Source organism: Rattus norvegicus, chromosome 5, assembly GCF_021556685.1.
Source record: "Rattus norvegicus strain SHRSP/BbbUtx chromosome 5, alternate assembly SHRSP_T2T, whole genome shotgun sequence".
Taxonomy (NCBI): Eukaryota; Metazoa; Chordata; class Mammalia; order Rodentia; family Muridae; genus Rattus; species Rattus norvegicus.
The window spans coordinates 142,210,497-142,222,554 of NC_141538.1; positions in this window are offsets into that span (position 1 = coordinate 142,210,497).

Sequence of the window (12,058 nt, forward strand, 5' to 3'; positions counted from 1 at the left end):
ACCATCCTGATCTAGGGAGTAGGAGGTTGTGGAGGAAACAAAGTAGCTGGAGAAAGGAATCCGTGGTTTAGACCAACCAAGCTGGGATTCCAGAGCTCACATCTGGCCGATCACGACCTCCTGTGATTTCAGACCCAGGCCCTCTGACGCCCTCTACTGGCCTCTGTGGGCACACACATAAAAATAAAATTTAAATTAAAAAGTAACTAGTGCTCACACTTGTTTTCTGACATTTGTTTTATTTCCTCGTCCCCACCCCCTTTTCGAGATGGGGGGGGGGTCTGGCTATGTAGCTTAGGCTAGCCTCAAACTCGCTATGAAGCACAGGATAGCTCCTCTTGCTTCAGTCACCCAAGTGCTGGGGTTGCAGCTGTGAGTCACCACATCCAGCTCATTTTATCTCTTTTGAGCTTCTCGGTTTTGGCAGAGAAAAAAAATTCAGTGCTCGGAACCAGTTGACTCGGAACGTAATTTCTCAGCTGGCCCTTGCCCTCTGGGCTCACTTGAGCGTCCAAGGAGATGGTCTAGATACAAAATCCTGGAGCGGCACAGACATCTTCCCCCCCCCCCCCGGGGGACTCTCCGGGTCAGTTTTATCAGTTAAAAAAATGACCCAGAAGTTATTTTTAAGAATGAAGGGTGCCAACCTTGTGTTTGCAGCTATGCAGGGATTTTTTTTTTTTTAAACCACACTTCCCCCTTTCGTTTTGCTGAGGCAATGACTGGGGTGCCTACGTGATGCATCGGCAGCTTCCGGAATCTCAGAGTCTCAGAGGGACGTGAAGGAATGGCCAAGGTTTCCTGCACAGGTGAAATTGTGGATCCTGGGAAACCCTGAACCAATGCTCCGGTTCCTCTCTCTTGCTTGCATAATGCAATTTAAATCCCTTGTTAATTTCCAGGTCGGGTTTCATTCATGAGGATAATCTTTAATTGATGTTAAATATAGGGATCAAGCGAAGCGCATTATTTCTTTTTTACAAAGTGCTAATTGTTCGTGTTCTCATAAATTATTTTCCCCTCTTGTGGAGCGGGGCTTATGAAAGAACGTTGCAGCCAGTGCTTTTAACCTCATCGGATGAATATTATCCTGTAATCATCAGGTCGTTTAGATCCTTCCTGTGTGGATGAGGCTCACGTCATCCTCCAGAGCAGCGAGGAGAAGAAAGAGGAGCTGTGGAAGGCGGGTACATATGGGTGGCTCGCAGACGCTAAAAATATTTATATCCAAACATTTTAAACTTTAAGCAGATCTTTTCAGCTGCTTCTGTTCCTGCAAAGACCCTTGAGAGTTTCAGCCCAAAATGACTCTTTTAATTGAATTTAGAAACATTGGGCTTTTTTTTTTTTTTTTTTTTGGAGGCGGACTCTCTCTGTGCTGCCCAGGTCGGCCTCAAACTCGGAATCTTCCAGACTCCATCTTTGTTAGTATTGGCCTTGCAGGTGTGCAATACCATGCTCAGCTTTTAATTAGTCGATTGATTAAATTAATTGATTAGCACTTATGTACTTATTTATTTTGTGCATGTGACACAGAACATGTATATTGGTCAGAGAACAACTGGAAGTCTGTTCTCTCCTTCTACTGTGTTGGGTCCTGGGGATGGAACTCAGGTCGTCAGGGTTGATAGCAAGGGAGCCATTGCGTCACCCTTTCCTTTTAGTTTTTTCTCTTTTTTTCTTTTGAGACAAGGTTTCTTTGAGTGGCCCTGGCTGTCTTAGAACTTGTTTTGTAGACCAGCCTGTCCTTGAACTCTGAGATTTGCCTGCCTCTGCCTGCCTCTGCGTTCCCAGTACTGGGATTAAAGACATATGCTACCACTGCCCAGCCTTTAGTTTTAATTTTTCACCCTCCCTCTCCAGAATCTGAAGCCCTTCCGCACAGTTAACAACAGCAGGGCAGTGTTCTCCTCCCTGTCTGTGACATTGATTATTCTAGTAAGTTCTTTATAGATGAAAACTTGTACACTATTTCTCTGCTCTTTCTTTTCCCTTTTCCCCTCCCTCCCTCCCTCCCTCCCTCCCTCCCTCCCTCCCTCCCTCCCTCCCTCTCTCCTTCCTTCCTTTCTTCCTTCCTTCCTTCCTTCCTTCCTTCCTTCCTTCCTTTGACACAGGGTCTCACTATGCAGCCCTGAACTCACTATATAGTTGTGGCTTCAAACTCACAGAGATCTGCTTGCCTCTGCCTATAGATTTCTGGCATTTAAGGTGTGTGCCTGGCTGTTCTCTTTCTCTTTTTAGAAGCGTTCCTTGCAGCCGAGACTGGCCTGGTGCTCTATGCGGCCAAGGATGACCTTGAACTCCTGATTCTTCTGCCTTCATCTTTGAGCACTGTGCTAAGAAAGATAAACCAGTCTCCGAGAGACAAATCCTGCCCAAGAATCTGCTGTGTGACGTTCCCTGGTTAGATGTGAGCAAATGTCTGTTTACCAGAGACAGGGCACAGGCAGCTAATGAAAGAAACAGTTCTATCCCGGGCTAGCTTGTAAACCAACACATTTATTGGGGTTCTGTTGTAGAAGTTTTCGATCTCGACCCGGGTTTTTACCCCCCCTTTGACCCTTTAGTTCCTGGGTAAAAGACGCACACAGCCTTTATGTTTACGATAAGCCTTAAACAGCACAAGAGCCGGGCGAATACCTACCCTCCATGCTATTAGAATCTACTTTCCTATCGACAACTTCGAGTTTTTAGTTACTACTTACTATGTTTCTTCTGGGCTGCTCTTCCCTCCGATTGGCCAGCCCTCAGCACCATGCTTTTATGGCTCACCCAACCCACGATAGCTTCTTTTTTTTTTTTTTTTTTTTTCTTTTTTTCGGAGCTGGGGACCAAACCCAGGGCCTTGCGCTTGCCAGGCAAGTGCTCTACCGCTGAGCTAAATCCCCAAGCCCATCCACGATAGCTTCTTCTTCCTCCTCTTCCACCTCCTCTTCTCTTCGTGGTCCTCCCACTCTAAGCCCTAGAAACCTAAACCACACCCACGTCTCTTCTGCCCAGCCATTGGCTGCTGGCATCTTTATCAGAGATAACTTAGGGGCAAGGTCACTTGAGGCAGGGGCAGACTCCAGGTCTTGGGGACCCACACTTAGCATTACAATAGAGGGTGAAAGACAAAACCCCCACAGGGTTACAGGAACAGAGGTGACTCAAAGCCTACCCGGGCATGGGAGAGAACCCCACACTGCATCCCCACAGCCCCTGTCCAGCCTGCAGGGGTGAGTCTCCTCTTCCCCAGCCATTGTTTATTTGTTGCTTCTATGGGGAAGACGTGCATCTTCTAACTCCCTGTGCTGTCTGATTCTTGTTTCTGTGAGCTTTCTATGAGCCTTTCTCCTCTGTCCAGGAGGGAATGCTTCATCCGGAAGGGAAGAGCTACAGAACAGTTAGCGGCACGTGTCTATAGTCCTAGGATATGGAGAAGCTGGGGCAGGAGGATTGCTTGAACACAGGAGTGCCAGAAGAGCCTGGGCAACAGGAGGAGACTCCAACTCAAAGAAAGAGAGAAAATGAGAGGAGGAAAAGGAGGAGAAGGAGGAGGAGGGAAGGAGGGAAGGAGGGAAGGAGGGAAGGAGAGAGGAGGGAGAGAAGAGGAGAATGAGAGAGAATAGGACTGGGGCTCTAGCTCGGCTGACCAAGTGCTTAGGTCGCGCACACACACACAAAGCCCTGGTTTGGTCCTCAGCCCTGCAGAGACCGTGAAACTTTAATCCAGATGACATAGCGTGCTTCATGCAAGGATATGACCTATGCAAAATCAAGGAAGGGAATCCGCTGTTTGGGAGACCCAAAGGCATTGTGCTGTGAATATACAGGATGAGATGGTTTTTTGGAGGAAGTAATATCTGCAGGAGCAGAGAGGATCCCAGAGGAAGGGACATTAGGAACAGAGGTCCAGACAGGGAAGCAAGAGAGAACCGAGAAGGCTGGTGAATCAACTCGGGCCAAGCGAGCACTGTGCCGGGGACACTGGCTACAAAGGTAGTCAGTCAGGTGGGTAAATCCTCTGCTCGGCATGTGAGACAGATCCCTGCCACAGAGAAGGGAGCCGCCCAGCTGTGAGGCAGAGCAGCATGCCAAGGTCACAGGGAAACCAAACTGGGGTCTCCAGATTCCAGCACAGAGCTTGCTCCTCAGAGGGTCGAGGCTGGGACCCTGATGGTGGTGCTGGGGGTGAGCCGGGAGAAGTTTGAGCTGGATGCTGTCGTTGGACCACTTTCTTTTTTAACATTTACTTATCTGTTGTTTGTGTGTACACATGTGGGAATCACATCGAGAGCATGGAGGTCAAAGGACAGTTGTAGAGTCAGTTTGTCCTTCCACCCTGCGGGCGCTGGGGATCAAACTAGGGTTGTTAGACTTGTCAGCCAATCCCTGTGTCTGATGATCCTTCTCATTCACCTTTGATTCTGAGCTCAGACTGACAGGGCAACTTTCTGAGGAAAAGGGGTGTCAGGGTGTCACATGAGGGCTGGTAAGACTCAGGGTCCTCTTGACTTTGCCTGAGTAGCCTGTGATGAATAGATGGGGATAACCACTCTCCTTCTGGCAAACTCCTACAAGACAGGAATTTCCCTCCGTGTACATCATTTTAAACGGTTGGAAGTCGTATGTTTCCCGGAGTTAGTAGATGTAGGTTGGAGCCCACCTTACTCCACTCTGAGCCAGAAAAAGGGAGTGCAGGGGTTGAGGAGACAGCTCAGTGCTTGCCACACAAACACGAGGACCCAAGTTCAGTCCTCGGCATCCACATAAAAAGTTGGAAGTGGTGGTCCCTGCGCAATCCCAGCTCTGGGAAGGCAGCAAGAGGAGGCTCCCTGGAACTTGTTGGCTGGGCAGCCCAGTCAAACAGATGAGTTCTCTCCAAAATAAGCAGGATGGCTCCTGAGGGGCAGCACCTGAGGTCAACCTTCAGACTCCGCATTCACGGCCATGCATGCATGCATACATGCATACACATGAAGATTAGTTAAAGAAATAGGTAGCTGGGTGGTAGCACACACTTTTGATCCCAGCACTCAGGAGGCAGAGTCAGGTGGATTTCTGTGAGTTCCGGGCCAGGCAGAGCTACACTGTGAGGCCTTGTCACAATAAACAAACAAATCAGGAATTCTTATACAGAGTGACCAGAAGAGCGAGGGCACCTGCATCTGGAAGCACCATTCAATGGTACTGAGGGTGGTTGTTCTGAAGGTGGCTGAGGAAGATGCTTTGTCCTAAGTAGTCAGGGTGGGTGTTTGGGGGTGTCACAGCTGCAGCTCTTTGGCTTAGAACCGGAGAGATAAAAGGCTGTGCCAGGAACCAGCCTCTGATGTTGGGTTCCTGGGCCCTGTCTGGTTAGGGCAGAAAGCTTACTGCTCTAGCTGAAGCAGCCAGGTTCTGTAGTTCTGGCCTCCCTTGTGTATTATTTATGAGCAGCTTACCATGGTCAAGCTTTTCCCAAAGACCACTGCCCACCTGAGGACGTCGCTGCAGTGCTGTCCAGGCCTGGCCTGCATCCTCTAACCCAAGGCACAGCCCCTCATGACCTGTCACAGCTTTCTGGTGTCTGCTTGTGGCAGGATCTATTTTTGACGCAAGAATTGCCTTTTGGTTCCCCCGCCCCCACCCCATTCTCCAAGTTTGCAGCCTGCCCTTCAAATCATCCTGCCCCTGGGATTCTTGTGCAGGGCCAAGCAGGGGTGACGGAAGGGATGATAGCGCCACTTCTGGGAGAGCCGAGCTCCCTGAAGAGATGGTACTGGGTGTTAGTGGGGAGTTTCTTGGAACATGAAAGGGAGTGGAGAGGACTCCGTGGGGCACCTAGTAGTGTTTTCAAAGATTGCAAGGACTCAGTCCCAGGGCATGTACGACCTCAGAGTGACATGAGAGACCTAAGTGACATGAAGGCAACAGAGCTGTCTGTCATGGAGGGTACGACGGTGTGGCTCTCTCAAGACCAAGTAGGAAAGATGACCGACAGGTGACCAGAGTCCTCTTAGGCTTGACACTGACCAAGATCCCAGCGTTTCTGGAGCCACCCTGGGTTAGGGACAAACCTTGGCAATGATTAAGTACCCCCCCCCCCCCATGGTCTTAAAGAAAACGAAAGTATTTCTTGTTCACTTGCATTTCCCTGTCCCTGAGGAACGTTAAGTGGTCACTGGGAACTGTTTGTCTCACAAGTAAGTCCACCTGTCTGGAAAAGTGTAAGATCATTGGCTGGAGATGTTTAAAGAGTTGATCGTTTCCAACTGTGACCGCATCCCCCTTACCCATCTCTCCCTCACCCCTGGAGCTCCATGTATCAGTCTGGCTTCAAACTATGTAGACAAACATTTATAACCTTGAACTTCTAATCCTCCGAATACTAAGTGACGAGATGCTTGGGCGTCAAACCCAGTAGCTTCCTGTGTGTTAAGGAAAGCTCTCTACCCTCTGAGCTACATCCTAGCCCAATGCTGAACTCTTCCTGCACAGGGAATGCTTTAACCCCTCTCTTTTACCCCCTATCTCAGTTGACAGGTTTATTTAAAATTTTGTAACGCCTGGGATTGAACCTGTGACCTTTTGAGTGGTAGTCAAGCAGTGCACCACTGAGCTACAGGTCCGGCCTAGTTATTTTTGTTTTGTTTCTTGGAGACAAGGTCTCTCACTCTATAGCCCAGACTAGCCTTAATTTGTAATCTTCCTGCCTCAGCCTTCTCGGTGGCGAGACTACAGCTACCACCACACCCGCATGCCCCCTTTTCAAAAGCACCTTTAGAAAATATATGTATGCATTTATCATTCTGATGTGTAGTGCATGTGCAGAGGTCAGAGGGCACTTTGGGAGTTGGTCCTCTCCTTCCACCGTGTTGAGGCAGGGTCTCTTTCATTTCTGCCACACGGCTCCTGCTCTTGGGCTTCTGGGAGATCTCTCTGTCTCTGCCTCACATCTCCCTATATATAAATAAGTGTGCTGGGACCACAAACGCCTACCACCTCATCCATCTTTTCACATGGGTTTTGGGGACCAAATTTAGACTTTGAGTCACCTCCCAGCCCTCCTTCTAAGGAAAAAAAATCAGTTTAATTAGATGTAATTCACACACCGTAAATTCATCTGTTGGATGTGTGCAACAATGAGCTTTAGTGTATTTACAGGCACTGTCTGATTGTAGAATCCTTAAATCACACCCCAAAGAACCCTGGAACTTGGCCGCAGTCCTTCTCAATTACCTTTTCCCATTCAGCTCCCCACAGCCTCAAATCTACTTCCTGACTTCATATGTTTTCCCGCCTGAGCCATCTCATACAAACTGAGTAACACAAGACGTGGCATTTTGTGATTGGCTTCTCTCACTTGGCATAGCGTCCTGAACGTTCATTGTATAGCAGGCCCCCAGTACTTCATATGTACCCTGGCTAACTCATATTCCCTGACAAATAATATTCCACCGTGTGGGCAGTTCATATTTTACCTACCCATTCACCACTAAATTGTCTAAATCCTGGCAATCATGAATAAAACCATTAGGAAATTCATGGACATTTAAAAAGACACTTATTTTAATTTATGTATTACATGCCCTTCTGTGTGTATGTGCATGTGCATGTGTATGTGCATACCTAGGGAGGCCGGAGGAGGGTTGGCAGGTCCCCTGGAGCTGGGGTTACTGACAGGTGTGTTACCTGGTGCTGGGAACAGAACTTGGGCGGAACTCAGGCCTCTGTGGGAACCCCAGGCCCACTTAACTGCTGAGTCACCTCTCTAGCCCCCGTAGATACAGTTTTTGTTTATCTGGGTTTTATCTCTTGCTTATACCTAGGTGTGGAATGGCTAGGTCATATGGTGACTCTAGGCCTCATATTTTGGTAGTTACCAAACTATTTCCAGTGCTTGTGGCATTTTACATTCATGTCAGCAATGCCCAAGAGCTCTGTTTTCCCCCTATTCTGTCTCTGTGGTATATGGCACAGTGAGGTAGCTTGATGCTTTTTCCCCTAATAATTAATGGTTCTGAGCAAGCATCTTTTTATGCATTTATCAGCTGTTTGTATATCTTTTATAAAATAACTATTTATATTACTCCCTTAGTTAAAATTTTTAACTGATATGTAAAAATCACTAAAATTTCACATATTAATAGAGTACTGCCACACAGCGTTTCAGTACAAGTACCCATTGTGTAACCAAGTTAAACAAATCAATGTCCTCAAACATTCACTGGCGATGTATCCCGCCTGTAGCTTGTAGACCGTATGTGCCCAGGAGAAGTCTGAATGAACCAAGCACAAACTATAAACTTAACATAGTGTGAGATTAAGTTTGTAATTTTTCTTCTGTCCCTCAATTGTGGGTGACTTTTTAGACGACAACCTCATGTCATGTGTTAAAGGCTGGATGTGTGTCAACATCGAAAATGCCTTTATTCGAACTCTTCGAGATACAGGGTGCGTAAGGGCTGTCTGTGGTCACCTACAGTGCAATGACACCACAGGCTGCTCTGCTCTTAACCTCTGTGAGATCCACTCTTTATGTTCCATAAGAGTTAATGCGTGTTTCATGTTTTTCTGGCTTCTTTCACTTAACCTCCACCCACGTTGGGGTAAATGACGAACTCTCATTTTTCATGGCTTAGTAGTACTCCTTCACAGATGTGTCTCTGTCCTGACGGGTAGTTACAATGTTTCCATTTCTTTGCTGCTGAGAATCCACACCTCAGTGACCTTGGGAATGAAGTTGTGCCACTGACACACGACTTCATCTCCTTTGGACCTTCGTCCAGTGGTGAAGCTGATGGATCACATGCTAGTTGTGGCATTCAGTTTTTCTAGAATTTTCTGTATTGTTTTCCATAATAAGTTATGTGGTCTTATGTAGGCATAGCACTTAAGAGTTTCTCTTCCTCCACATCTTCACCAGCACCTGCTATTTTTGTTGTTGTTGTCTTTCTGGTAAGAGCAATTCTTGCTGGAATTAGGTGATAGACTGTTTGATCTGCATTTGTCTGGTAACATTTAGTCATGTTGAACATTTTTTGTATACCATTGGCCACTGCTACACCTTTAAAAAATGTCTTCTTGGATCTACTGCTATCATCATCATCATCATCATCTTTTTTTTTTTTTTTTTTTTTTTTTTTGAGGTAGGTTTTCTCTGTGTAGCCTTGGCTGTTGGCTGTTCTGGAACTCACCCTGTAGAGCAAGCTGGCCTCAGACTTACTGAGGTTTACCTGCCTCTGTCCCCCAAATGCTGGGATTGAAGGTGTAAGCCATCACTGCCTGGTTTATTGCTCATTTAAAAATTGAGTTGTGGGCTTTTGTTTGTTTGCTTGTTTGTTTGTTTTGTCGAGTCAGAATCTTATCTGTCTCTGGATGGCCTCCAACTTGCTATATAGCCGAGGATGACTTTGAACATCTGCTCCTCTTGCCTCTACTTCCCAAGTGCTAGGATCACAGGAGAGGTCTACCATGCCCAGTGTCTGTAGTGTTGGTGATCGAACCAGGGACTGCAGCATGCCAGGCATGCACTACCGCACCTGAGCCACGTCCCTGGCCCTTGCTGCCATTGCTGACGTTTTAGAGTTACGTACATATAGAAAATGTCTCCTCTCATTTCTTAACTTGTCTCTTTGCTGTGCTAAAGCTTTTTACTTTGATTGTGATTCTGCCTGTCTCTGGCTTTGTCTCCTGTGCTTTGGAGGGAGTCTTTTTTAAGAATTAGTGGTTCATCTTTTTATTACTCAATAGTAATAGCTCTTTATATGTTCTGTATTCTGGCCAGAAATCCCTTATTAGATACATCATTTATAATTAAAACAATCATTTGGGGTGTGGTGGTTTGAATGAAAATGGCTCCCATAGTTGAATACTTGGCCCCCAGTTGGTGGGACCATTTAGGAAGGATTAGGAGGGGTGGTCTTGTTGGAGGGTGGTGTGTCACTAGGGGTGGACTTCAATGTTTCAAAAGACCACACCATTCTTAATGTCTCTCTCTTGCTTTGTACTTGTGGATCAGATGTGAGCTCTCAAGCGTTCCTGCCATGGTACCTTCTCTCTGCTATCATGGACTCTAACCCTCTGAAACCATAAGCACAATTCCATGTTTTCTTTTTGCAAGTTTCCTTGGTCATAGTGTTCTACCACAGCAATAGAAAAGTAATTAAGACATTGGGGCTTCCTTTTCACTGTTTTATAGCGCAAAGATTTTTAGTTTTAGTTTTGTTTTCTTTAAGACAGGTCTCATGCTTCCTAAGCTACCTTTTAAAGATTTAAAAAAAAAAAAAACAAATTAATTACGTGTATGTGTCTGTGCATGTGGGTGCAGTGCCCATGTATGACAGAAGAGGGCGCAAGGCCCCGTGGAGCTGGCGTTCCCAGAGGTTCCACTGAGGTGAGTGTTGGGAAGAGAACTACAATCCTCTGAAAGAAGAACAGGCCTTACCTGCTGAGTCATTTCTCCAGCCCAACTTCCAACGCTTTTGGCTTTGATTTGTCTATCTCTCTTTTTCTTCCTCCTCTCCCTTTAGGGCTACGGTCCATTCTGAGCCCCGCCTCCCCCCATGGTGCTGTGGGGCCTTGAACATGCTAGACAAATGAGTACTCTCCCTCTTGGCAGCTCTTGGGTTCTTGGGTTAATTTCCATGTGAAATGGTGTGTAGAGGAGACTTGGGATGTCCCACCATTTGCTGAAACGAGTTCCACCAGATTCTCCTGGCACTGTTGCCAAAACTCAGCCGGTGGTTAATATGATGGCTTGTTTCTGGAGTCTCGGCACATTCTTCATTTGTGTGCCTGTCCTGGTTCACCGACACCATCGAGCACTATAGCCTGGTTTGTCTCCTCCTCATTGCGCCCTTTCCCAGGTAATAGTTAATAGCAGGAGCAGAATAACCTGCCGGTAAAGAGAGTTCAGGGGTGAATAGAAACTGTCTATTCGTTCGTTCCCTTTGATGCTGACACAGGAGACAGGACTCTCCCGTCACTTAGCTGTTTCCTCAAAGGCTTTTTCTGGCCTCTTACCCGCCCCCCCCCCACCCCCAACTGGCCAGACACTTTCCTAGAGCCAAGGGCTCTCTTGGGCCTACCTTAGGGGCTCACCATAGCTGCTCTCTGTTGCCTGCCTCCCTGCTGGCCAGGGGCAGGTCTTCAGTTTTTGGCCCTTCCCTACTCTCCAGGCTCCAAGCAGTACGGGCTGGGTGGGAGGAGGCTGGGGTCCTCAGGGTTCCCAGGGTTCCTAGAGGGCACTGGCCTAGTCTGCAGCCCTGTGCCTTGGTGGCCTGCTGGCTCAGGGTGCGACCAGGGCGGCGCCAAGTTTCTCTGGCTGGAAAATGAGCACAAAAGAACAAACACAGCGGACTGCATAATGCTAATGTGGCACAGCCCGGGCCACTGTCACCGCGCGGTGCCTCATCATCACTGCCTGGGCCCCGGCCGTGAGCAGCGGGGAGCATGGCGGCTGATGGCGGAGCTGATAGCGGGGCTCAGCGGGCTCCTCGCCGCCCCGGAGCCCCAATTCCCATTACAGATCGAGGGGAGGGGTATGTACCTCCCTGTTAGATTGAAAAAGTGATCAATGCTAGACTAAAAAGTTCACATGGTGCGGCGGTGCACAGAGGGATGAACCAGGTCCTTTTCTTCCAGCCCCACCTCCTTCCGGAACCCCAGAGCTAACCCTGAGCACAGACTGGCATGCGGTCTTGCATGTTTCTGAATGCGCATAACGATTTGGTTTTTTCTCAATTTCTCCATCCCTAAATGCACTCCTAGTGTACAGGCTGGTCTCTCTTTTGCTTCGTTTTCATGGAAGAATGTGCCTGGAGCACTTTCTGTATGAGCAGGCACAGCCCTGTCTAATTCTTTCCAAATGCCACAAAATATTCCACAATACCACGGTGAAATAATTAATTTAACTTCTCTCCAACGACTACTAATTAAATGTTTGCTACACACATGCCCTTTAACTAAGCACCTTCCTTGCATTGTCTCATTCAACCCCCAGCAGAGGTTCTAGAAGGCAAGTGTAACAGTTTCTTTCTAGAGGAGAGAAGAAATAGAGGCTCGTGGAAGTGTTTGAGGTAATACAGCTGGCAAC